This window comes from Apium graveolens, chromosome 5, assembly GCF_009905375.1.
Source record: "Apium graveolens cultivar Ventura chromosome 5, ASM990537v1, whole genome shotgun sequence".
NCBI lineage: Eukaryota > Viridiplantae > Streptophyta > Magnoliopsida > Apiales > Apiaceae > Apium > Apium graveolens.
The window spans coordinates 90,773,315-90,799,037 of NC_133651.1; the positions used below are offsets into that span (position 1 = coordinate 90,773,315).

General features: G+C 36.7%; 1 non-coding gene across 1 annotated transcript; it reads left to right on the forward strand.

The window, feature by feature from the left end:
* Window positions 1–21,730: 21,730 nt before the first annotated feature.
* Window positions 21,731–21,837, forward strand: LOC141663295 (small nucleolar RNA R71). The gene has a single exon (XR_012551373.1). It is a non-coding gene; the product is annotated as a small nucleolar RNA R71 (small nucleolar RNA).
* The last annotated feature ends 3,886 nt before the right edge of the window (window positions 21,838–25,723 follow it).

The window sequence follows — 25,723 nt, forward strand, 5'->3', positions numbered from 1 at the left end:
CATATTGTCTTTATGACGATCAAAGTGACTTTGAGAAAGTGGCTTTGTGAGTGGGTCTGCTACGTTGTTATGTGTGTCAACTCTCTTGATGTCTCCTCTTTCAATACAATACAAGAAATGTTACCGCGCTCCCACTAACCTTTTTGTAGACACATGGTTCATCTAAGTTTTTGATAAAACCAAACTCTTTGATTGTCTCATCAAAATGGATGTTCCATCTACGAGAAGCTTGCTTTAAACCATATATGGTTCGCAGCAGCTTACACACTAGGTGTTCATTTCCCTTGGAAAGAAAACCCTCTGGTTGTGTCATATACAATTCCTCTTCAAGTTTCCCATTGAGGAAGGCTGCTTTCACGTCCATTTGCCAGATCTCATAGTCGTAGTAAGCAGCAATCGCAAGCAAAATCCGAATTGATTTTAATAGGGCTACAGGAAAAAAAAGTTTCATCAAAGTCAATCCCTTGACTTTGTCTGAATCCTTTTGCCACGAGCCTGGCTTATAGGTCTCCACCTGCCCATCTGCTCCAATCTTTCTTTTGTATACCCACTTGCACCCAATAGGCTTAACACCTTCAGGCGCCTCAACCAAAGTCCATACTTGGTTGGTAAACATAGATTCCATTTTGGATTTCATGGCACTATGCCATTTCTCTGAGTCAACACTACTCATAGCCTCATTATAGGTCACAGGGTCGTCATCATCAATGATTGACAACTCATTGTCATTCTCAATGACAAGGCCATAATACCTCTCAGGTTGGCGAGACACTCTCCCTGGCCTACGAATGGGCTGTTCCACAGAAGGTTGTTCAGTCTGAACAGGTGTTTCCACTTGATACGTAGTAGTTTGTGCTTCTTGAACTTCATCAAGTTCAATTTTGCTCCCACTGTTTCCTTCAAGGATAAACTGCTTTTCCAAGAAGGTAGCATGTCTGGAGATAAACACCCGATGATCGGTGTAAAAGTAATACCCCTAAAGTCTCTTTAGGATATCCCACAAAATTACATTTTACAGATCGAGATTCCAGCTTATCTGGGTTAACTTTCTTGATATAAGCTGGACATCCCCAAATCTTAACGTGTTTAAGACTCAGTTTCCTTTCTTTCCATATCTCATATGGAGTTTGAGGAACAGATTTGGAAGGCACCTTATTCAGTATATATGCTGAGGTTTCCAATGCATAACCCCACAGGAATACTGGAAGTTTCACATAACTCATCATGGACCGAACCATGTCTAACAAAGTTCTATTTCTCCTTTCAGATACCCCATTCAACTGTGGAGTATATGGAGGAGTCCACTGGGAGACTATACCATTTTCTTTGAGATAAGCTAAAAACTCTCCATTCAAGTATTCACCACCTCGATCTGATCGAAGAGTTATAATACTATGTTTGGTTTGTTTCTCCACTTCATACTTATATTCTTTGAACTTTTCAAAGGCTTCAGACTTGTGTTTCATCAAATACACATATCTGAATCTAGATCGATCATCTATGAAAGCAATGAAGTATGAAAATCCACCCATGGCTTGCGTAGACATTGGTCCACATACATCTGTGTGTACCAATCCTAGCAAATTTGTAGTCCTCTCTCCATGTCCACTAAATGGAGATTTGGTCATTTTACCCAATAGACAAGACTCGCATGTAGGATATGATTCAAAATCAAAGGGGTCAAGTAACCCTTCCTTATGCAATGTCCGCAGTCTATTTTCACTAATATGACCAAGTCCACAGTGCCACAAGAAAGTGAGATTTTCATCATCCCTTTTTCTTTTATTAGTATGTTCAATTTGTAGTAAATTATGCTCTACGTCACATACATACAGACCATTGTTTAAAATACCACTTTCATAAAGAACGTTATCTCTAAGAATTGAACATTTATTATTTTGAATAACAAACGAAAATCCAGCCAAGTCTAACGTGGAATAGAAATAATATTCCTCACAATCGAGGGAACAAAATAATAATTATTTAGAACAATAGTCTTGCCCGTAGGCATATGTAAATGAAATTATCCTACAGCTTCAGCAGCAACTCTTGCTCCATTTCCCATCCGCAGAATCACCTCATCTTCTTCAAGAGTCCTACTTCTCCTTAGTCCCTGCAACGAATTGCAAATATGAGAACCACAAGCGGTATTTAATACCCAAGTAGAAATTTGACTTAGTGACATATTAACTTCGATCATGAACATACCTGTATCAGAAGCGGTAGTCTCACTACCCTTCTTCTTCAATTATGCAAGGTAAACCTTGCAGTTCCTCTTCCAGTGCCCCACCTTGTTACAGTGAAAGCAAACAGCTTTGCTCTTGGGGTCTTCAGCTTTTGGTGGAACCGGCTTTTTCTTACCTACTTTCTTCTTCTTAGAAGGGTTCTTCTTCCATTTCTTAGGATTGGAACCTTCACCAATTAGAAGAATAGAACTCTTCTTAGGGGGAAAATTCGATTCCGCGGTCTTCAACATGTTGTGGAGTTCAGGCAGGCTGACATCCAGCTTATTCATGTGAAAGTTCACAACAAACTGCGAGAACGAACTCGGAAGTGATTGTAAGACCAAATCTTGGGTCAGCTCCCCATCCATGGCAAAACCAAGTTGTCCAAGACGTTCAATCAAATTGATCATCTTAAGTACATGGTCATTCACAGATGATCCCTCAGACATCCTACAACCGAACAGTTCCTTTGATATCTCATATCGAGCTGTCCTCCCTGCCATATCATACAACTCTTGTAGATGCATAAGGATAGTGTGAGCATCCATATGCTCATGTTACTTCTATAGCTCAATGTTCATGGAAGCTAGCATGATGCATTGAGCAACATTTGCATCATCTATCCACTTACGATACACAACATGTTCATTATTATGTGCATCGCTAGCAGGTTCAGTAGGCTTAGGTGAGTCAAACATATATTCCAGCTTCTCAACCCTGAGAACAATTCTCAAGTTTCGAAGCCAGACAACAAAATTAGGACCAGTCAACTTGTGAGCATCTAGTATACTCCGGAGTTATAGTGCAGAAGACATAACGAATATAGTAAATCTATAAATGATGAACACATAACAACACTTAGCAAATATTCAATTTCTTTTCAAGACACTATATGAATCGGGTCTTTATTCATAAGTGGCTCCCACTAGTTTATCTAATTTATACAACCCCTAAGTGAAAATTAAGCATTCATAATGCTAGTGGGAATAGAGATCCTACATTCCATCACACAACCTCGGATGTAGCACGAAACGTCATGTGATGTTCAATAGGCAGACAACTCTTGTCAATTACATCTTATGATATGCCCTAATAAAACTTTAGCCTCTTGAATAATTGAGTCAAGGCTGTAGGATGATGAACTCAATATTCTAAGTCAAGTCTAACCCAACATTTCGTACAATTGAATCAGTCTCCAACGGCCCACGGCTGTAGCACGTAACGACCTTTAGATTCTAATTCAATGTACACATCTCTATGTAATAGAAAAGTATTTCTTATTTCGAAATCAAAGCCCTCAGCTGTAGCACGAAACGACAATGATTTAAAAATAAGAACCACTTTCTACCATGTTGGAAGGCTATGACCGACACAAGCCTGTTGTGTCATGGGCCAATTACTACTTGATATTATTTAATTTAGAGGGATTATATTATGTTACAATCATAATCATATTATAAAGAGATTCTTTCTTTTAAATTAAATATTTCAAATCAATAATCGATAATCAGATGATTCCCAGATCGGGGGGAGCATTGTCAAGAGGTGTCACTTAATACCCCTTTCTTACAGATAGAAATCTGCTTTTGACATAATCATCCTTTCTCTCAATATTGAAAATTCATATTTAATTATGTGTTTCATAAACACAAGAATCTCATGATTGTATTCATAATATTATTGTTAAGGCAAGAAATGATTCCTATTATAGATTTTCTAGATAACGCCTTATATTGATTTAAGTTCACCTAAATCTATCATCGCATGATAAACATAGGCATATATCTCATATATAAAATTAAATAAACAAGTAAATGTAAAGTGCAATAAAGTAAATGTGTTTGGTTATGGCCCCATCCTATGTGATCTTTATCAAGCTCATGATAAAGATCAAGGTCAATCTAATATGGTGATGGAAATAAATACAACTACTTTTTACATAAGTCTTCTTCTTTGTTTAGACTTCTTGTATGCCTCATCTTCTTCTTTGTATCACCTCCATTGGATAGCCTTCTTAAGTCTTCAATTATATTACATAGATTGAAAGTAAAACTAATCTAATGAACTTACAAGAATAACTCGAGTTAAATTCGAGATTTATGATTACAAAGATTGACGACATGCAAGTCGTATTTAAAACCAAAACCAAAACCATTACACTAAGGTCGAAAGGCCATAACCATCCACCATGCTCATACAACACATAAAAGCATGTTAAAACACATAATCTGATCTTAACATATCATATTATCCATGATCTAATCATAAAAAAAAATATGACAAAAATCAGAAAAATCAGAAAAACTAGAATCACTGTTTACGGGCAGTAAACGACGTCAAACGCCTTACAGACGAGTCGTTGATAGCTTTGCCTATCGGTTTTGTTCAGACGCTCGTTTACCTATGGAATAGGGTATTCGTTTGCGTAAATCGGACACCAGACCCAGATTTCAGCAAATCTGCAGCAGCCAATTCAGAATCCGTATCTAATATGATTCTCATAATTAGAACAAACATAAATCATGTATATATCAGTATATATACAGATTACATAATCATCTTATGATTATACAACTCACATGAATATCATATATTCAAAACCATACATATATAAGCATATTATATCAACATCAAATCATGGCGAATCACGTACATGCTCATATATCGAAAACAGTTAAACACATAAACGAATTAAAAACTTTTCGCAAGTAGCTCTGATACCATTGAAGGGTTTTTAGCACATAAACGTAACGAAAACGTAAATTTAAATCTTAAAAAAAAACCGAAACCCTCCGTAGGATCCATGCGAAAAATAATATTTAATTCGTAGTTCAGTATGTTTACCTTAAGAAGCTTTACGTTAATGGAAAGATGGAGGTCTTTAATAGCGATCCAAGAACGATGAACGGAAATCCCTAGCAGCTGCTCCTCAAGTGTGAAGCACTCCACCGGTATCCACCAAGAGTACAATGTGATGGAGGAGGAAGAGGTTGAGAGAATTAGTTGCCTCCCTCTTGTTCTACTTTAGAATTAGGGTTAATTATTTAGGTTGAGGCAAATAGGGTTTATAATAGTACATTTATACGCAAAATTTTCAGCTGAAAATTTTCCATAAAATATTATTATTATTAACCCTTTAATTGATTATTCTTATTAACCAATTAACTAATTAAAACACCTTTTAATCATTAATCCCTTTTCTAAACACTTTAGAAAAATAATTCTCACTTGAATTAATTTCCAAAATTAAATTCTTAATTAATAATATTAAGAATTAATTAAATCACATTTAATTAATTATTAAATCTGCTAATTAATTATTTATTTCATAAATAAATAATTACCAACCATTATTAATTAATTCCTCCACCATTAAATCATTCTCTTTTCTGGTGTGACCCTGTAGGTTCAATATTAAGCCGGTAGTAGAAATAAATAATAATAAAACTATTTTATCATTATTTATATAAATTCTCTAATTCATTAAATATGAATTAATCATATTTATTCAACATCGTGAGGTATACTTCTCAGCATATCGCGTCTATCCGGATAATGCGAATTCACTGCTTAGAATACCAAGAACCTATTCAGTGAGTAGTTACCGTACAATCAATTCCTTCTACCCTGCAATGTCACTTGGTTCAAGTATATCAAGATAACTCAGGATACTCGCATCATATATATAGGAACTAATTATCACACATTTGCAGTGTAAACGAAAAACAGGTTGAATCACTTGCACAATATAAGTTTACAAGGGAAGGACACTTGCCTTGAGAAAGGCTGGACTGGTCTGGTAGGTAGGAGCAACTGGAAGCTTTACTCGACCTTTATAGAAAGTTTACCCTCGTCTCGAGATCCTACATAAATAATAATAACCTCATTATAACATGCAACTCATGGAAACACTTAACAAGATTTCGGCTAAAGCATAAAGTTTAAATGCTTGCAAATTCGACTTGTACCTATTACTCATTCTTAATATTCATGAAATATATCATCTATTAACTATTAATAAGAAATTTATCATGGAAACAATCTATTTTAAGCACACATATTTTGAATTTATAGATTTTTAGACATAGCAACATGATTTCAAAAAGAGTAGCATGCAAAACATGGTTGATCATCATTTTAATATCTTAAAACTAGCATGCATGGCTAAACATGAATATATAATGAAATTTCAGTAGCATGCAAAGGATTTTAAAGCATGGTTTCTCCATAAAACACTTAGTTAACACATATATAAAATGTATCTCATAGAGAGCTCTTGAATTCACAAGAATCAAGAGTTTCTCTTTGGAGATCACACAAGAACTACACATGCAACCATGAAACTTCAACTCCCAAGTCACAAAACTCTTTGGAAGTATATAAAATGAATGTAGGTAGAAGATTTACACTAGGGAAGATGAGAAATGGAATGAAAAATGGAAGGGAGTAGGGGATGGGGGGCTTCGGCCGAGAGCAACAAGGGAGGGAGGGGAGGAGAGAAAAAAAATGAGGTGTGTTGGAGTGTGGAGTGAGTGAAAATGACTTCTCCCACTTGGTTTTTGGTTTTATGCTTTTGGGTTGAGAAAATAATGAGTGGAAGTAAGAATGTACAAAAATGACCTCTAGCTAAAGTTAGGCCATTTTGCATGCAAGGTTAGTGTGGTAATTTGGTAATCAACAAATGAGTTAGTGGGGTTGGAAAGGTCTTCTTTGCCCTTTGAGAGAATAGAAGGGCGATTTGCATGCAAGGGCTTCTATGTAATTTGCTAATTATTACAAATAAAATTTGTAAATATTTATTTTTATAAAATAAAATACAAGTTCAAAAATTATGAAATTTATACAATAAAATAACTTAGATTTTTAGAAATTTTATAAAATCACTTTTGAAATATGTGAACAAAATAACTTTTAAAAGAAAATTTCTCCAAGGTTTAGAATATTCCCTATAAATCAAAAATAAGGGAAATAAATAAATTCTTGCTTTGAAAAATCATATACAACATAAAGCAAATTTAAAATGCAGAAATTTTCATTCACACAACGTACAACCATTAAGTATATTTACATTCGGCTCTAATATTATACCGAGTCCATAAATAGTATTACACAAAATGTCGGTCGTAACATGAAGGCCCTCACTACAGAATCAAACACAAAGGACCATTTTTTCTTAAGTTTGTCATGTTCAAGCTTGATAAGTTGATTCTTTCATCATAGTTGATGAAATCCATAAACTCAGTCAGTTCCTCCTGGGTTGACACCTCCACTAAGTTTGCAGTTGGAAGACCCAAAGCTATATTCACATATTGCTTATTGAACTCTATATGTTGGCCTCCAACTGAGTAAGTCACCACCAGAGATACAGAGTTGTCATTCATAATAGTCCTTGCCACAGCTGTTGTCCAAAACTCATGCTGAACATCCAAGTACAAGACTGGGTTAGCAGTTAGAGCTCCTGCAAGGTAGGATTCAGACAAGAATTTTACGAATCCCTTGAAACTATTAGGGGCTTGGTTAGCATCAATAAAAGCTAGGTAGTTTGTTCCTTTCTCTGGGATAGAAGCTCTAACAATATTGAGTGCCACTGTAGTTTAGTGAGAGTGAATGGGTAAGAAAAATTAGTGAAAAATGAGTAAAAACGAGAGAGAAATCGGTTTTGGATTGAAAAGCTAGGTTGAAGGGTTTTTAGCATATAAACGCAACGAAAACGTAAATTTAAATCTTAAATAAAACCGAAACCCTCCGCAGGATCCATGCGAAAAATAATATTTAATTCGTAGTTCAGTATGTTTACCTTAAGAAGCTTTACGTTAATGGAAAGATGGAGGTCTTTAATAGCGATCCAAGAACGATGAACGGAAATCCCTAGAAGCTGCTCCTCAAGTGTGAAGCACTCCACCGGTATCCACCAAGAGTACAATGTGATGGAGGAGGAAGAGGTTGAGAGAATTAGTTGCCTCCCTCTTGTTCTACTTTAGAATTAGGGTTAATTATTTGGGTTGAGGCAAATAGGGTTTATAATAGTATATTTATAGGCAAAAATTTTAGCTGAAAATTTTCCATAATTATTATTAACCCTTTAATTGATTATTCTTATTAACCAATTAACTAATAATTAAAACACCTTTTAATCATTAATCCCTTTTCTAAACACTTTAGAAAAATAATTCTCTCACTTAATTTAATTTCCAAAATTAAATTCTTAATTAATAATATTAAGAATTAATTAAATCATATTTAATCAATTATTAAATCTGCTAATTAATTATTTATTTCACAAATAAATAATTACCAGCCATTATTAATTAATTCCTCCACCATTAAATCATTCTCTTTTCTGGTGTGACCCTGTAGGTTCAATATTAAGCCGATAGTAGAAATAAATAATAATAAAACTATTTTATCATTATTTATATAAATTCTCTAATTCATTAAATATGATTGATTAATAAATTAATCATATTTATTCTACATCGTGAGGTATACTTCTCAGCATATCGCGACTATCCGGATAATGCGAATTCACTACTTAGAATACCAAGAACCTATTCAGTGAGTAGTTATCGTACAATCAATTCCTTCTATCCTGCAATGTCACGATTAAATACAAGGCATGGAACTTGTGTCAAGCCTATCTTATTTAATCATTTGCTTTCCCATTCACTATGCTTAGTTCTATTTAATGTAAATTAGAAACTCCTTTCTAGTTTCATTCACTCTGGCCAGAGATTCCTGAACTAGCATAAGTGGATCAGCATTGAACATTCTCTTCCTTTACTGGAAGGGGTAGATCCTTTATTGATCATACACTATGTTCGTGTACAAATTCCTATACCCAGTAGAGCCCTTATAATTGTCCCTGGAGACTAAGAACTAAACCAAAGCATAGTTCAGTGTACACAAGATGACTATGATGACCTCAAGTCTAAGGATACTTGTACAACTATCACTATGTGAACAACTGCTGACACGTGAGTGAACTCCATCAGTTGTTCAGCTGTGTGAGTCATGTTCAGTGAACTTATTTTATAATAAGCACCTACATACTAGCTATAGTGTCACCACACAAATGTCTATGAGACCAGAGATCCTTCATAATGAAGCAAGCATAGTATGTACCGATCTTTGCGGATTACTAATTACCAGTTAGTAATTCTATGACCAGGAAATATTTAAGTTTAGAGTTATCATCTTTTAGGTCTCATTATTATGATCTCATCATAATCCATAAAAAGCTTTACTCTAAACTATGGTATATCTTATTTAAACACTTAAATAGATAAAGCCCGCAATAAAACCAAAACAAGTCTTTTATTAATATCAATAAAACCAAAACAGATTACATAAAAGTTATTCCTAAATCATCATACATGATTGGACTTAGGACACATCTCTTTCATAGGTCACTTGAGATCTCGAAGGTGTAAGTATGTATATGTATTGAGATGTATGGGTATTTATAGTAAAAGCAAATGACTTATCGAGAAGTCAAAAATAGACTTTTGGGTTATACTTATCGAGAAGTCAATTTGAAAATGAATTACATATCGAGAAGTCATTTTAAATCACTCTTTTAGATAACTAAAAAATTAACTTATCGAGATGTCAAGTAAATACCCAGTTTGTCCAGAAATGGACTGAATTTGATTCCAATTTTTATTTGAATAAATCAAAATAAAATCAGAATACTTTTGCCAAAAGTATTTTACCAAAATAATCTATCAAATTAAATTATTTTAGTTCTGAGTTATCTGTAAGTCTAAAAAAATACTTGTAGTAAACTCTGTAAGTTTACACTTATAGAGAACTCTACAATGACTTATCGATAAGTCATAATAAAGCTTATCAAGAAGTCACTCGAGAAGTCAGTAAATTGACTTATTGAGAACTCACTTGAGAAGTCTTAAAATGACTTGTCGATAATCCAGTTAGACTTATCAAGAATTCAGTTCTCTATATACTTTTAATCAATTTGGTTTTGCCTTTTCTTAATTTTACATATTGAAGATGTAAATTAACATTTAGGCGGTTTTCTTAGAATTTGAAAAATTGCAAGCTGAATTTTAAATTTTTGAAAAATAAATATGCAGAGATTACTGAAATAATTATAGTTCATATTTTAGTTAATTTTCAATTAAATCAAATAAATATTGATTTACCAGAAATTAATCTGCTACAAAACATTAGCTGAGTTCTTGCCTTAGGATGAAGAATTAAGCATTCCAATTTTACCCACAAGTTTAGTGAAAGTTGCTTCATCCAAAGGTTTAGTAAAATTGTCAGCTAATTGTTTTTCTGTTGGAACAAAAATGAGCTCAATGATACCATTTGTAGCATGTTCTCTAATAAAATGGTACCTTACATCAATGTGCTTTGTTCTAGAATGATTAACTGGATTAGCCACTATAGATATAACACTAGTATTCACACATAATTGGAATTTTGTGTAACACTAGGCCATAGTCTATTAGCTGATTTCTAATCCAAAGCACTTGAGCACAACAACTTCCTGCAGCTATGTATTCAACCTCTGCTGTAGAAGTTGACACAGATTGTTGTTTCTTGCTATACCAGGATACAGGTCTTTGTCTTAGAAATTGACAGCTTCCACTAGTACTCTTTCTGTCAACCCTGCATCCAGCAAAATTTGCATCTGTGTAGCCAACAGCTTCAAAACCAGTTCCCTTAGGATACCATAATCCCAAGTTTGGAGTCCCCTTCAAGTATCTGAAAATCCTCTTTACATCCATCAAATTTGATTCTTTTGGATTGGCTTGAAATCTTGCACACAAACATGTAGCAAGCATGATGTCTGGTCTACTTACAGTTAATTAAAGCAATGATCCAATCATTCCTTTATAGCTTGAAATATCTACATTTTTGCCCTTTTTATCTTCATCCAACTTTGTTGTTATAGACATAAGTGTAGATGTAGGTGAACAATCAACCATACCAAACTTTTTCAATAAATCTTTAACATATTTAGTTTGGTTGATGAAGATTCCATCACTTCTTTGACTGACTTGAAGTCCAATAAAGTAACTTAATTCCCCCATCATACTCATTTCATATTCACTCTGCATAACCCTGAAGAATATTTGGCAAAGCTTTTCATTTGTAGAACCAAAGATGATATCATCCACATAAATCTGAACTAGGATCATATCATCACCATATTTCTTGTAGAAGAGAGTCTTGTCTATAGTACCTCTGGTGAAACCATGTTTAAGTAGGAATTCTGACAATGTATCATACCAAGCTCTAGGTTCCTGCTTTAGTCCATATAGATCCTTGAGTAACTTTTACACAAAATCTGGAAATTCTGGATCTTCAAAGCCAGGTGGCTGTTGTACATAAAGTTCTTCTTCTAGCTCACCATTTAGGAAGGCACTCTTGACATCCATTTGATACACTTTAAAATTTGAATGTGTAACAAATGCTAGAAAAATCCTTATGCTTCAAGTCTTGCAACTGGAGCAAAAGTTTCATCATAATCAATTGCTTCTTCCTGTGAGTAGCCTTTAGCAACCAACCTTACCTTGTTTATGGTAACTATACCATTTTCATCCATCTTGTTCCTGAACATCCATTTTGTTCCAATTATACTTCTGTTCTTTGGTGCAGGAATTAACTCCCAAACTTTATTCCTTTCAAACTGATTCAGCTATTCCTGCATGGCAGATATCCAATCAGGATCCATTTGAGCTTCTTCAGTTTTCTTAGGCTCTACTTCAGACAGAAAGCATGCATGTAGGCACTCATTAGCAGTTGCACTTCTAGTTCTCACACCAGCAGTAGGATCACCAATATTTTGCTTCTCTAGTGTGACATATATCCCACTTTCTTGTATGAGTTAGTTGACTTGTGCCTTCATTATTTTCTTCATCATTGGTATGACTAGTAGATCATTCTTCTCTTTTTCCCCCTGAGTTTGTGCTGTCAAATTCAGGTGTTTGAGATGAGCTTCTATTCCTATGATTTTCCTGTTCAGTGGTCTCTTCATTCATCATTTGTTGTGCATTAACTTCATCTTCTCCATCAGAATCACTAACAATGTTGAGGTTTTCAAATGCATGGGCTTTAGCTTCATTTTCATCAAGGCATTCCAAGCCTGGAGACTTGTCATCATCAAAGGTCACATATGTGCTTTCCATAATTTTGTTTTGATCAATTACATAGACCTTGTAGGCAGTTCTCTTCGATGAATATCCCAGAAAAATTGCTTCAAAAACCTTTGAGTCAAATTTTCCCACATATCCAGAGTTATCTTTTAAAATGTAACACTTGCTTCCAAACACATGTAGATGCTTTAAAGTAGGCTTTTTCTTAGACATGATTGAGTAAGGTGATTTTCCAAGGGCCTTGTTAATGAGATATATGTTTTGAGTATAACATGTAGTGTTAACAGCTTCTTCCCAAAAACTTGTTGGCAACTTGGCATCTTGCAGCATTGTTCTAGCAGCTTCAACTAATGTTATATTCTTTCTTTCAACTACTCCATTTGGTTTAGGTGTTCTAGCAGCAGAAGACTCTTGGACAATGCCTTTATTTTTGCAGAATTCACTCAATGTTGCATTTCTGAATTATGTTCCATTATCACTTCTCAATCTCTTTACACAGTTTTGATCTTTAGCCTCTTTCTCTATCTTCTTTACGTGCTCAATTATGATGTGAGGAGTCTCATCTTTAGAGTGCATGAACTCTACCCAAGTATACCTTGAGAAATCATCCACCATTACAAGTGCATATTTGTTCCTTAAAATTGATAAGACATTTACTGGCTCAAATAAGTCCATGTGAATAAGTTGCAAATGTGCACTTATAGAATTCACAGTTTTTGACTTGTGACTTGATTTTCTCATTTTTCCTTTCTGACAGGCTTCACAAACTTCAACTTGAGCAAACTCCAGATTAGGCATGTTTCTAACTAACTCCTTTTTTACCAAGGTGTTAATTGCCTTGAAATTCAAGTGAGACAACTTTTTATGCCATAGCTTGCTTTGTTCTTTTGATGCCTTGGTGTAGAAGCAACAAATTCCATCCTTATTTGCTGAGTCCAAGTCTGTAACAAATAAGCTTCATTTTCTTGCTCCTTTCAAAGAAATTTTACCAGTTTTCTTGCTGATAAAAGTGCATTCTTCTTTGTTGAATAGAACTTCAAAGCCTCTGTCTGCAAATTGGCTAACACTGAGAAGATTCACTTCAAGACCAGCTACTAGTTCTACATCATCAAAGACAACATTTCTAGAAATAATCTTGCCATATCCCATTGTGAATCCTTTGATGTTGTCTCCAAAGGTCACCAAAGGGCCAGCCTTCTTCTCAAACTGTGATAACAGGGCCTTATCACCTGTCATATGTCTGGAACATCCACTGTCTATGATCCATATGACCTTCTTCATTTTGCCCTGCTGTTAGGACGAAAACACGTGCTAATATTCACGCAAGTATACACGATCGCAAGTAATGTAGAATTATTTCTAGTTTGTTTCCACATAGACTGGTTTAGGTTAATTTCAATCAATATACTTATGTAACAATGTTATGGTTATTATTCAATGCTAAGATGATCACAAATTGAGATTGTTTATAAATACGATTAACTAAGAGATTATACTAAAGAACATTAACTAAGAGATTAAAAAAGATTGATTACTATATGACATTAACATGAGATTCTAACTTCATTACTACTTCATTCAATAGCCTTTTTGTTCTTAACCTTAGCATGTAATGGTGATGACACTAATCATATAACAAAAAACTAGTAAACGCCAACTTTCATTGTACAAATACCCTACTACCAGATATCCACAAAAGAGATAGAAGCACAATAGACACCAATTATATTGAGACCCTATATGTCTATATAATTTGACAACATAACGGTTTAATGTGCAAGTTATCTGTCATGATTATATTGGGTAAGTAAGATGGTTAAAATTACCTACGAATCATGCACATCAAATACATGAACCTATGCTAGCATGGCAAGTTCTAAACCCCTAAATTCACTTTCGCTTCAAAAGAGATTAACACGCTATCTTATAAGTTCGCGATGCTCATAAGACGAATAAGCACGACCAATACTGGGATATCATACAATAACCACACACTAAGGTATCGAAACAAATTAACAAAATAAATCCATAAGTAAATCCGCTAGAACCCCACGATAATGATTAGCCCATAATCGGACTCATCATCAATGTGGGTTCCGATGAAAGCATGGTATAATAAATGTAGCCTTTATACTGAATAAATAATAAACCAAGTACGTAACAAGAGTATAGGTTCAACAAACAAGAAACGAGCATCCAAGATTATAACTTAACAAAGAATCACAAGAATAAACTAGGTCTTCTTCGCCTTCGTTGAATTATGCTATAGGTCTTCTCGTCGATCTCTCCTTAAGCCCATGTAGCGAGCATTAGGTTAGTGGATCCCCGACTATAAAAGCCTTAGGTCACTAGGCACAAAGTCCCCTAAGAACTTAATAACTCGAGTATTAAAGAGCCCACTCGTGATCAATTATGCATAAACACATTTTTCTTCTTCTTTTTTTCTTTTCTTTTTTTTATAATTTCTGAACGATTGTGTTTCGCTCCATCTCGCTCAACTCTATACTACTCATATAACATGAGCCGGCTACTAGCCATTTGACACATAGCCACAACAACTAGCAATAAAATCCAAAATTTTCCAATTTTTAAATATCCATGTTATTTAATCATTAACAGAATATCCTAAATTCTAAATATAAACAAGTGATTAAACCTCGATAAACAAACAAATCATGACCATGATCTAGCACTCAAGCAACCTATAAGACTTAGTGAAATAATCTTGCTTCTAGCATACAAATCAACTCAATAAGACTTAACATCACTAAACATGACATCACTACCCTAGCCTCAATATCACAAATCAATCGGTAAAGCAAACTTAAGGGATCATGTTATAATGCACATGAATGAAACTATATGCAACAACTATCATGCAAAAAAAATTACATAGCAAATATGCAACTATATAAACTAAACTATCATGAATATGCAACTATATGAGACATACACAAATATATATTCCTTAACTACTACCCCCAAACTTAAAATATTCACTATCCTCAGTGAAGGTAATAATATAGAATCAGGCATACCTACTCAGAATCAGGGTCATCACCCTCATAGGGTGGTGTGTCAGGAGTGTCTAGAGGTGGGTATACAGCATCCTCACCAAATACTGGCCACTGGATATCAACTACTGTGGCTCTGAATGCAGTCCTCAACGTCTGGGTGAGGTCCTGTGTAAACCGACTATGAATGTCATGCATTGCATCCATCCTCCTCATCAAGCACCTATACTGCGCTGAACTCATACCAGCACTGCCATGCGCTTCCTGCTGCTACTGTGACCGCAAAGGACCAGCCTCTGCCAACTCAGCTCTCCAAGTTGCTCTGCTCACCTGAGTCGTCCCACCTGCTTGGACGTCCACCTGGCAAATGGTCATAAGAATAATCAAGCCCCTTCGGATTAGGCTTACCACCGTACCACTCCTGCCTACTCAACAATGTCGAACTATCAATCGGGGCACTAGGAAGCTGCAGTTGCTCGTGTGCGGGCCAATGAACTCCAACCGCCACATACAGCTTCGTCACAATGGAAGCATAGCAAATAGAACTCGTAGTACTGCCTCGTAGAAACCTTAAAATACCCTGATAAATCACCATCCCGAGATCCACATAATCTCCCTGAAGAATGCCCCACAATAACCGTGCACGCTCCACAGTAACATCATGCACGTGAGAAGACGGCATGAAGTTGGCACAAATAAAAAAATTTCATGCACATGCAAACATGTTCATACACGAGGCAAGGAAAGTGGAATACTCATTCGTGCCCTTCTTGAATTTCCAGTGAGTCTCTGGAACACACAACGTAGCAACTATCAAATCCAAGTCAAAATTATCACCGGTCTTCGCATTCCAATCCTCCAGCTCTGGCTGTCTCTCGGGCTGATTTATCACCCGGCGAATGGCCTCTGCACTGTAGTCCACAGTCAACCCTCTCACCACAGTAAAAACGTTCTTGTCCGCCTTTGCATTCGCGTAAAACTCGTGAACCACACTCATAGGTACCGCAACGGGTGCCTCACAAAAAACAATCCACCCCATCTCCACAATCATCTCCAGCAACTTACCATCCCTTCCCGATGGCAGAAAACCTCGATCATTGGTTATGGGCTTCGAAAGCAGTCTCGCATACTCCGCCTCAGCCTCCAAAATTGAAAACCTAGGCCTCACACCACCCACACTCGAAGAATCGGTGGTGTTGCTGCTAACTTGAGTTCGCTGTCTTTTGGGTGCCATTGAAATTGAATAAGTTTGAGAGAATAGAAGTGTATAAGAGAGATTTGTGTGTTTGATAATTTGAGAAGTGATGGAGAAGTTTGTGTATAAGTGTGTGTGTGTATATATAGGAAATTGGGAGAGAATTACTTATGGAAAAGAAGTGGGAATTGATTATGGGAATAATGGGAGTAATGGTGGTGATTGAAATTGATTTGGAGAGGGAAATATGGAAGTGGGAGAGTAAAATTCAGTTGGGAATTGATTTGGAGTTCAAATTCCTGATTTTCTGCCGTTGTTTTTTTTTCAGAACTAGGGTTCCAACGCGACCGCCCCGCCTGGTAGCATGGGCACGCCATGCTACTGAAAAACCAGCGTGGCCACCCTGCCTACCATCGTGGGCACACACACTTACTGGAAAATCAGCACGGCCGCCCCGCTCCTCAGCGCGGGCGCGCCGTGCTTCTATAGTTGGCACTGATTTTTTTCTTTTTATGATTTTTTTATGTTTTTCTCCTTGTTTTTTTCTTCCTCTATCTACTAATGTATGATAAACTTGGATTGCCTCCCAAGAAGTGCTTGGTTTACATCGTTAGCTTGACGTAGAATCCTGAGATCAAGTGGACAACAAAATAGTATTAACCACCTCACTGTTTTCCGTATCCCCATAGTAATGCTTCAACCTCTGTCCATTCACTTTGAATGCTTGGCCTGAATCATTTTCAAAAATCTCCACCGCTCCACGTGGAAACACAGTTTTGATAACAAACGGCCCTGACCACCTCGACTTCAACTTTCCAAGAAAAAATGGAGACGAGAGTTGAACAAAAGAATTTGTTACCCAAGCACAAATGATTTGAGCACTAGACCCCTGTCGTGCCACCTCTTGACTTTCTCCTTATACACTTTGTTGTTCTCATACGCTTGAAGCCGAAACTCATCGAGTTCATTCAATTGCAGCATTCTCTTCTTTCCAGCTGCATCCATATCAGGGTTCAATTTCTTCAAAGTCTAATATGCTTTGTGCTCGAGCTCCACAGGCAAATGACACCCCTTACTACAAACCAACTGAAATAGTGACATACCCAGCGGAGTCTTATATACTGTTTGATATGCCAAAACAGCTTCATCCAGCTTCAAAGACCAATCCTTCCTTGATAGACTTAGAACTTTCTCTAGAATATACTTGATCTATCTCTTAGATACCTCAGCTTGACCATTAGTCTGAGGATGGTAGGCTATAGCAATGCGATGATTCACATATATCTTTGCATCATGGCAGTGAACTTGCGATTGCAGAATTGCGATCCCTCGTCACTGATTATCACTCTTGGAGTCCCAAACCTTGTGAATATCTGTTTATGAAGAAAATTTAGAACTACCTTCGCATTGTTTGTCGGCAAAGCCTTGACTTTAACCCATTTCGAGACATAATCAACCACCAACAAGATATACTGATTATTGCAAGATGAGACAAATGGCCCCATGAAGTCAATCCCCCAAATGTCGAAGACCTCAACCTCGAGAAGCATATTAAGAGACATCTCATCCCTCTTGGACATATTACCAACCTGCTGGCATCGATCACACTTCAAAACAAATTGATGTGCATCCTTAAACAATGTAGGCCAGAAGAATCCCGCTTGAAGGATACGAGCTGCTGTCTTCTGTCCACCATAGTGGCCTCCATAAACAGTCGAATGATAGTCTCGCAAGATCCCCCCCGTTTCGCTGTACGAAATACATCTCATGATAATTTGGTTAGCTCATTGCCGAAACAAAAATGGCTCATCCCACATATACCACTTCACCTCATGAAGAAACTTCTTCCTTCGAGCAGAAGACAAGTCTGGAGGCATAATGTTGCACACAAGGTAGTTCATTTATCAATGTTTTATCTTGTGAAGTTGCACTTGGATCTTCCAAACGAGAGAGATGGTCAGCGACTTGATTCTCGGTACCTTTTCCGTCCTTGATCTCTAACTCAAATTCCTGAAGTAAAAGAACCCAACGAATTAATCTAGGCTTTGAGTCCTTCTTCGAGACGAGATAGCGAATATCAACATGATCAGTGAAAACTGTCACCTTCGTCCCAAGCAAATAAGATCGAAATTTCTCAAAACCGTAGACAATGGCTAAGAGGTTTTTTTAGTAGTAGTATAGTTCAGTTGAGCACCATTGAGGGTCTTACTAGCATAGTAGACCACATGAAATATGTTGTTCTTTCTCTGCCCAAGAACTGCTCCAACCGTATAGTCACTTGCATCGCACATCATCTCAAAAGGCTCATTCCAATCAGGTGCAGTTATGACAGGTTCCATGATTAAATTCTTCTTTAAGATCTCGAAAGCAGCAAGGCACTCGTCATCAAACTTGAAATGAACATCTTTCTCTAGAAAATTGCACAAGGGTTTAGAGATTTTTGAGAAGTCCTTAATGAACCGCATATAAAAACCCGCATGACTAAGAAAGCTCCAGACTCCCTTAACAAAAATTGGCGGAGAAAGGTTTTCAATGACCCCCACCTTGGCTTTATCCACCTCAAGACCTTTACTGGAGACCTTGTGCCCAGGAATAATGCCCTGACGCACCATAAAGTGACATTTTTCCCAGTTGAGAACCAGATTGGTCTCAACACACCTTTTAAGAACGACGCCAAGATTTTGTAAGCACTCATCAAAAGAATCACCGAATATAGAGAAATCATCCATGAACACCTCCACATTCTGACCAATCATGTCAGAGAAGATAGCCATCATGCGTTTCTGAGGAAAAGTGAAGGTAGTCTTTTCCAGATCTTCTGGAGCAATACAAATCTGATTATAGCCCAAATAGCCATTCAGAAGACAATAGTACTCATGCCCAGCCAATCTGTCAAGCATCTGATCAATAAAAGGAAGAGGGAAATGATCCTTCCTCGTGGCCTTATTCAGCTTTCTGTAGTCCATGCAAACTCTCCACCATGTGACTGTTCGAGTAGGAATGAGCTCATTCTTCTCATTAGCAACAACTGTGATACCTCCTTTCTTTGGCACACATTGAACTGGACTCACCCAAGAACTGTCAGAAATGGGATAGATGATCCCTGCATCTAGCCACTTGAGAATTTCCTTCTTCACGACTTCTTTCATTATCGGATTAAGCCGTCACTGTTGCTCAACCGTGGGCTTGCTACCTTCCTCTAGCAGAATTTTATACATATAATAAGAAGGGATGATTCCCTTGATATCTGCTATAGTCCATTCAATTACCGATTTGAACTCTCTCAGAATTCTAAAGAGTTTTTTCTCATCATTACCTGAAAGGTCAGATGCAATAATAACAGGCAAAATAGATGCATCACCTAAAAATGCATACCTTAAGTGTTCAGTCAATGTTTTAAGCTCGAGTGTAGGAGCTTCCTCAATCAAAGGTTGAGTCTCCCATAATATTTTTCAGTTCTGACATTCCAAGAGATTCAAAAGGCATATCCAGTCTTCTCTTCCAAGGAGAAGCATTCAAATATTGCAACTGCTCATCACCTTCATCATCTTCGTGATCTGAATTTCCCAATAAGGCTTTCTCTAAGGCATCTGACCTTAACATTTGATCAAGGTCTGAAGTAACCACAGAATCGGACAACTCCACTTTTAAGCACTCCTCATTTTCAGTCGAGAATTTCATGGCATGGAATACATTAAAAGTCATATCCTAATCCATTTCTCGCATGGTAAGCTCAACCTTCTGTACATCTATCAAGGTCGGACAGTAGCCAAGAATGGCCTGCCCAAGATTATGGGAATCTTCTTATCCTCCTCAAAATCAAGATTTACAAAATCTGCAGGAAAGATGAGTTTGTCCACCTTGACCAAGACATCCTCCGTAATACCTCATGGATATATAATAGAGCAATCGACTAATTGCAAGGACATATAAGTAGGCTTTGGATAAGGTATACCCAACTTTTTGAAGATAGACAAGAGCATCAATTTGATGCTAGCTCCCAAATCATACAAACTTTTGTCGAACAATAAGTTTCCAATAGTGCAAGGAATAGTGAAGCTTCCAAGATCTTTAAGCTTCGGAGGTAACTTCGGTTGCAGCACAACACTGCACTCCTCCGTGAGAGCAATGGTCTCTAAGTCATCAAGCTTTATTTTTCGAGAGAGAATACCTTTCATAAACTTCGCATAACTAGGCATTTGTTCAAGAGCTTCAGCAAAAGGTATATTGATATGAAATTTCTTGAACACCTTCAGAAACTTCTCAAACTACTTATCCAGCTTTTCTTTTGCAGCCTCTTAGGAAAAGGATGTGGAGGTCAGATCTGTTTCTCCCCCGTATTACCCTTAGGAGGAGTGTGTTCCATAGTAGTCTTCCTTGATTCCACTTTTGCTCCCTTCTACACTTCTTCCTCAACATATCTTCATCTTCCAAAACTTGAGGTCTTTCGGGATTTGCAACCTTCCCAGACCTCAATGTGATTGCCTTAACCTGCTCTTTAGCTTCCTTCTTTTCTGGAACATCTGTGTCCCTAGGTAGTGAGCCAGGTTGACGATTCAGCAAGGCATTGGCAATCTGACCAATTTGATTCTCCAATTCAGATTTTTCATTAGATTGTTGCAGCTGGAGTTGTTGTCTTGGTGCATATTGCGGTTGCTGAAAACTAGGAGGGTTGTGTTGCTTTACTGCATACTGCTGATAAGGATGTTGTACCGCATTTTGAGTATTGCTCCAGCTGAAGTTAGGATGATTGCAGTTGTTGGGATGATATGTGGCTGGAACAGACTACTGCGACCTCTAAAAGTTGCTCACAAACTGAGATGATTCTCTAGAAATAACACACTGCTTCATCTCATGGGCACCAACATAAAGCTCACATACACTAATAATTTGATAAACTCCATAATTAGCCAAAGAATCCACCTTCATCGTCAAAGCCTTAAGCTGAGCAGCTATAGCAGTAGCTGCATCTACCTCCAGAATTCCTGCTACCTTGCCTTGAGTTAGTGTCTGAGTTGGGTTCTGGTATTCATTGGCAGCCATCAGCTCAATCAATTCATAAGCTTCGTCATAGCTTTTAGCCCATAAGGCTCCTCCTGATGATGTATTAAGCATGGGTCTAAAAGTAGCACCCAATCCATTATAAAGCAGTTAATGATCATCCAGTCATGAATCCCATGGTGAGGACACTTTCTAAGCATCTCTTTGTAGCGATCCCAAGCCTCACATAAAGATTCTCCAGATTACTGAGCAAATTGAGTAAGTGTGTTTCTGATTGCAGCGGTCTTGGCCATAAGGAAGAACTTAGTAAGGAATTTTTGTGTGAGTTCTTCCCATTTGGTGATAGAGCATAGTGGTAGAGAATGTAACCAGCTCTTAGCTTTGTCCCTTAGAGAAAACGGGAAAAGCCTTAGCTTAATAGCATCTTCGGTAACATTATTGAATTTGAAAGTGTCGTAGATCTCGATGAAATCTCTATTGTACATGTTGGGATCTTCCGTTGGAAAACCCCCAAACTGAACTGAATTTTGTATCATCTTAATCGTGCTAGCTTTCATTTCAAAAGTGTTAGCCGTCATGGCTGGTCGAACAATGCTAGACTGAATATTATTGATCTTTGGATGAGAATAGTCCATCAAAGCCTTTGTATTCGCTTCTGGTTCACCCATTGCAACAAGAGCTTCTACTTCTTTCTCAACTGAGATTTCTTCTTTAACTTTCTCCTCTGCTTTTTCCAGTATTCTCTTTCGAAGTTGAGAACGCATTAGTATACACGCTCTCTAGAGTACCTGAAAAAGCAACAAACAACAAGTAAGTAAAATATCCGAGTCAATGAACTTTAATGAACACTGATGTCAAGCACATAAACTAAAAATTAACACCGAGTCCCCGACAGCGGTGCCAAAAACTTGTTAGGATGAAAACACGCGTTAATATTCAAGTATACACGATCGCAAGTAATATAGATTTATTTCTACTTCGTTCCCACATAGACTGGTTTAGGTTAAGTTCAATCAATGTAATTATGCAACAATATGATGATTATTATTCAATGCTAAGATGATCACAAATTGAGATTGTTTATAACTACGATTAACTAAGAGATTATACTAAAGAACATTAACTAAGAGATTAAAAGAGATTGATTACTATATGACACAAACATGGGATTCTAACTTTATTACTACTTCATTCAATAGCCTTTTTGTTCTTAACCTTAGCATGTAATGGTGATGACACTAATCAGATAACACAAAACTAGTAAACGCCAACTTTCATTGTACAAATACCCTACTACAAGACATCCACAAAAGAGATAGAATCTGAATAGACACCAATTATATTGAGACCCTATATGCCTATAGAATTTGACAACATAACGGTTTAATGCGCAAATTATCTGTTATGATTACATAGGGCAAGTAAGATGGTTAAAATTACCTACAAATCATGCATATCAAATACATGAACCTATGCTAGCATGGCAAGTTCTAAACCCCTAAATTCACTTTCGCTTCAAAAGAGATTAACACGCTATCTTATAAGTTCGTGACGCTCATAAGATGAATAAGCACAACCAATACTAGGATATCATACAATCACCACACACTAAGGTATCGAAACAAATTAACTAAAGAAATCCATGAGTAAATCCGCTAGAACCCCATGATAACGATTAGCCCATAATCGAACTCATCATCAACGTGGATTTCGATGAAAGCATGGTATAATAAATGTAACCTTTATACTGAATAAATAATAAACCAAGTACGTAACAAGAGTATAGGTTCAACAAACAAGAAACGAGCATCCAAGATTATAACTTAGAACAAAGAATCACAAGAATAAACTAGGTCTTCTTCGCCTTCGTTGAATTATGCTATAAGTCTTATCGTCGATCTCTCCTTAAGCTTTGTTATGTCTCCTTATTGAAAAATGATCTTAAGTTGTCATTATATAACAGCCCATGCAGATTAGAAGCCCAGAAATCAGAATTGTAAGAGAATCAGGATTCTTTCATCCCGACCTGACGCGGCCGCGCGCTTCACCAGCACGGGCGCGTTGACCTTCTATACTCCTGATGCGGCTGCGTGCTAGCCCAGCGCGGGAGTGCCGTCCTTCTGGAAAAACTTCTGATTTTACTTCTCTTTAATTGCTGGTTCTGGACGGTCTTTGCACAAGCGATCTTCATGACAACTTCCTAACACCATTTTAGCATCAAAATAATGCTAAATCACCTTGATCCCTGTTATATACCTGAAATGCAAAAATACTACAAAAACACATCAGAAACACAAATAAACTGAGCACAAAACATTAATTCAAGCCTTTATAGAGGATTCTAAGTGGACATAATTACCACTTAACACCTGCACACAATGAGTTTTAAATATGTTTAGCAACCCAAGCAGTGTTGGGCACTTTCTTCTTGTTAACTGATTTAGCAGAAGTAGAATGAGTTGTTTCAGATAAAATAGAGTTGATTGATTGTTGTGCATTTTCCCTGTCTGTTGTATACCCAATTTTTATTTCTTTGAGGTCTACTCTCATCTTGTAGCAACTTTTCATTACTTTCAAGTTGCAAGGGATGTCATCAAACTTGTCACGGAATGAGTAGGGATCTTTTGCATATGCTTCATTGTATTTGCATGCTCCTTTAACTGGCTTGCTAATAACCTTTTTATAAAGGGGAGTTAGGTGATTCACTGAGCCACATTTCTTTCTTGGAGCATCTGCAACATAAGCAAAATTATTGCTTTTGTTTATCCTAATATTCCCATTTCTATTTTTTTTCTTCTTTCTTGCATCTTCAGTTCTTGTTTCCTTGACAGGTGTCTTGGAATCTTTGTTGTCCATGAGCTTCTCTTCAGTTTTGAAAGATTGAGTTGCTTCTGCATTTTTATTTTCATTATCTTCATCATCAATTTCTTGCTTTATAATCAACTCTTTCTCACTGAAGTTAACTTCACATGCCTTGAACATAGGTGAAACAACCTTTTTCAGCATAGCTGAAACATTTTCATTTTCTGTTGCTTTTCATTTGTCACATGTATCTTTCTTCTTGCTGTTCAAGGAATCATAATCAAGACCAATAACAATATTTTCACATGGCTTGTTCTTCTCATGATATTGTCCAACCAACTCAGATGCATTTTTGAAGGACTTTAACTTGACTTCATTCTTTTCCAGCTTCTCCCTTAACACTGATTCAATTTCATTTGCACATTTAAGCTTGTTCTTTAGATATGCATTTTCTTGGTTAATAGCTTCAAGCTCTACCAACAACAACTCAGTTTCTTGTTTCTCATTTTCAAGCTTCTCATTTATCTTTGTCAGTCTGCTAACTTCTTCATTAGCAGCAACCATACTTGTATAAATGTGAAACATTTCTGTGTTCATCTTCTCTACAGTTTCCTTATATTGACTCATATTTAAATCAATGGTAGTAAGAGTTGGTACCTGTGATTTTGATGAGGATGATTCTCCTTGCTCCAAGGTCATTAGTGCATAATTTCCAACTTCCTCATCTTCATCATTATCAGAGTCATCCCAAATTTTCCCTCTGTAATATAAGCTTTGCTTTGCTGTTTCTTCAGAAGAGCTTCATACTTTGCTTCCAGTTCAAGATAAGCTTTGTCTTTCTTTGCTTTCTTGGGTTTCCTGCATTCTGTAGCAAAATGGTCTAGTTCATTACAGTTATAGCACCTTATCTTTGATCTGTCAACAGATCCAGTTTTGTAACCATTTTTGCTATCAGAAGTGTACTTCCCTTTTCCTTTCCAGCTGTTGTCTTTGTTGAATGATTGTCCTTTATCCATGAAGAATCTTGGCTTATTTACTCTAATGTTAGAGAACTTTCTTGCCAGATAGGCCATTGACTGATCAAGCTCATCAAGTTCATCTAGGGTGTATGTGGCGCCCTCCAAACCCGGGTCAGAAGTTTGGGGTCCACACACACATCTTAATTATAACCTGCTTATAGCAATAATAAAGATAATAATAATATATGCAATGACCCTACTTACCAATCACCACGGACCGCAACAGGTTAAAGTATGCACACAAGCCAAACACACTAATATATTACAAACCGTTCAAATCCCAACTATTTCAAATTCAAACTGAGTATTAAACATTATTACAAACTTTTACAAACTTAAATTA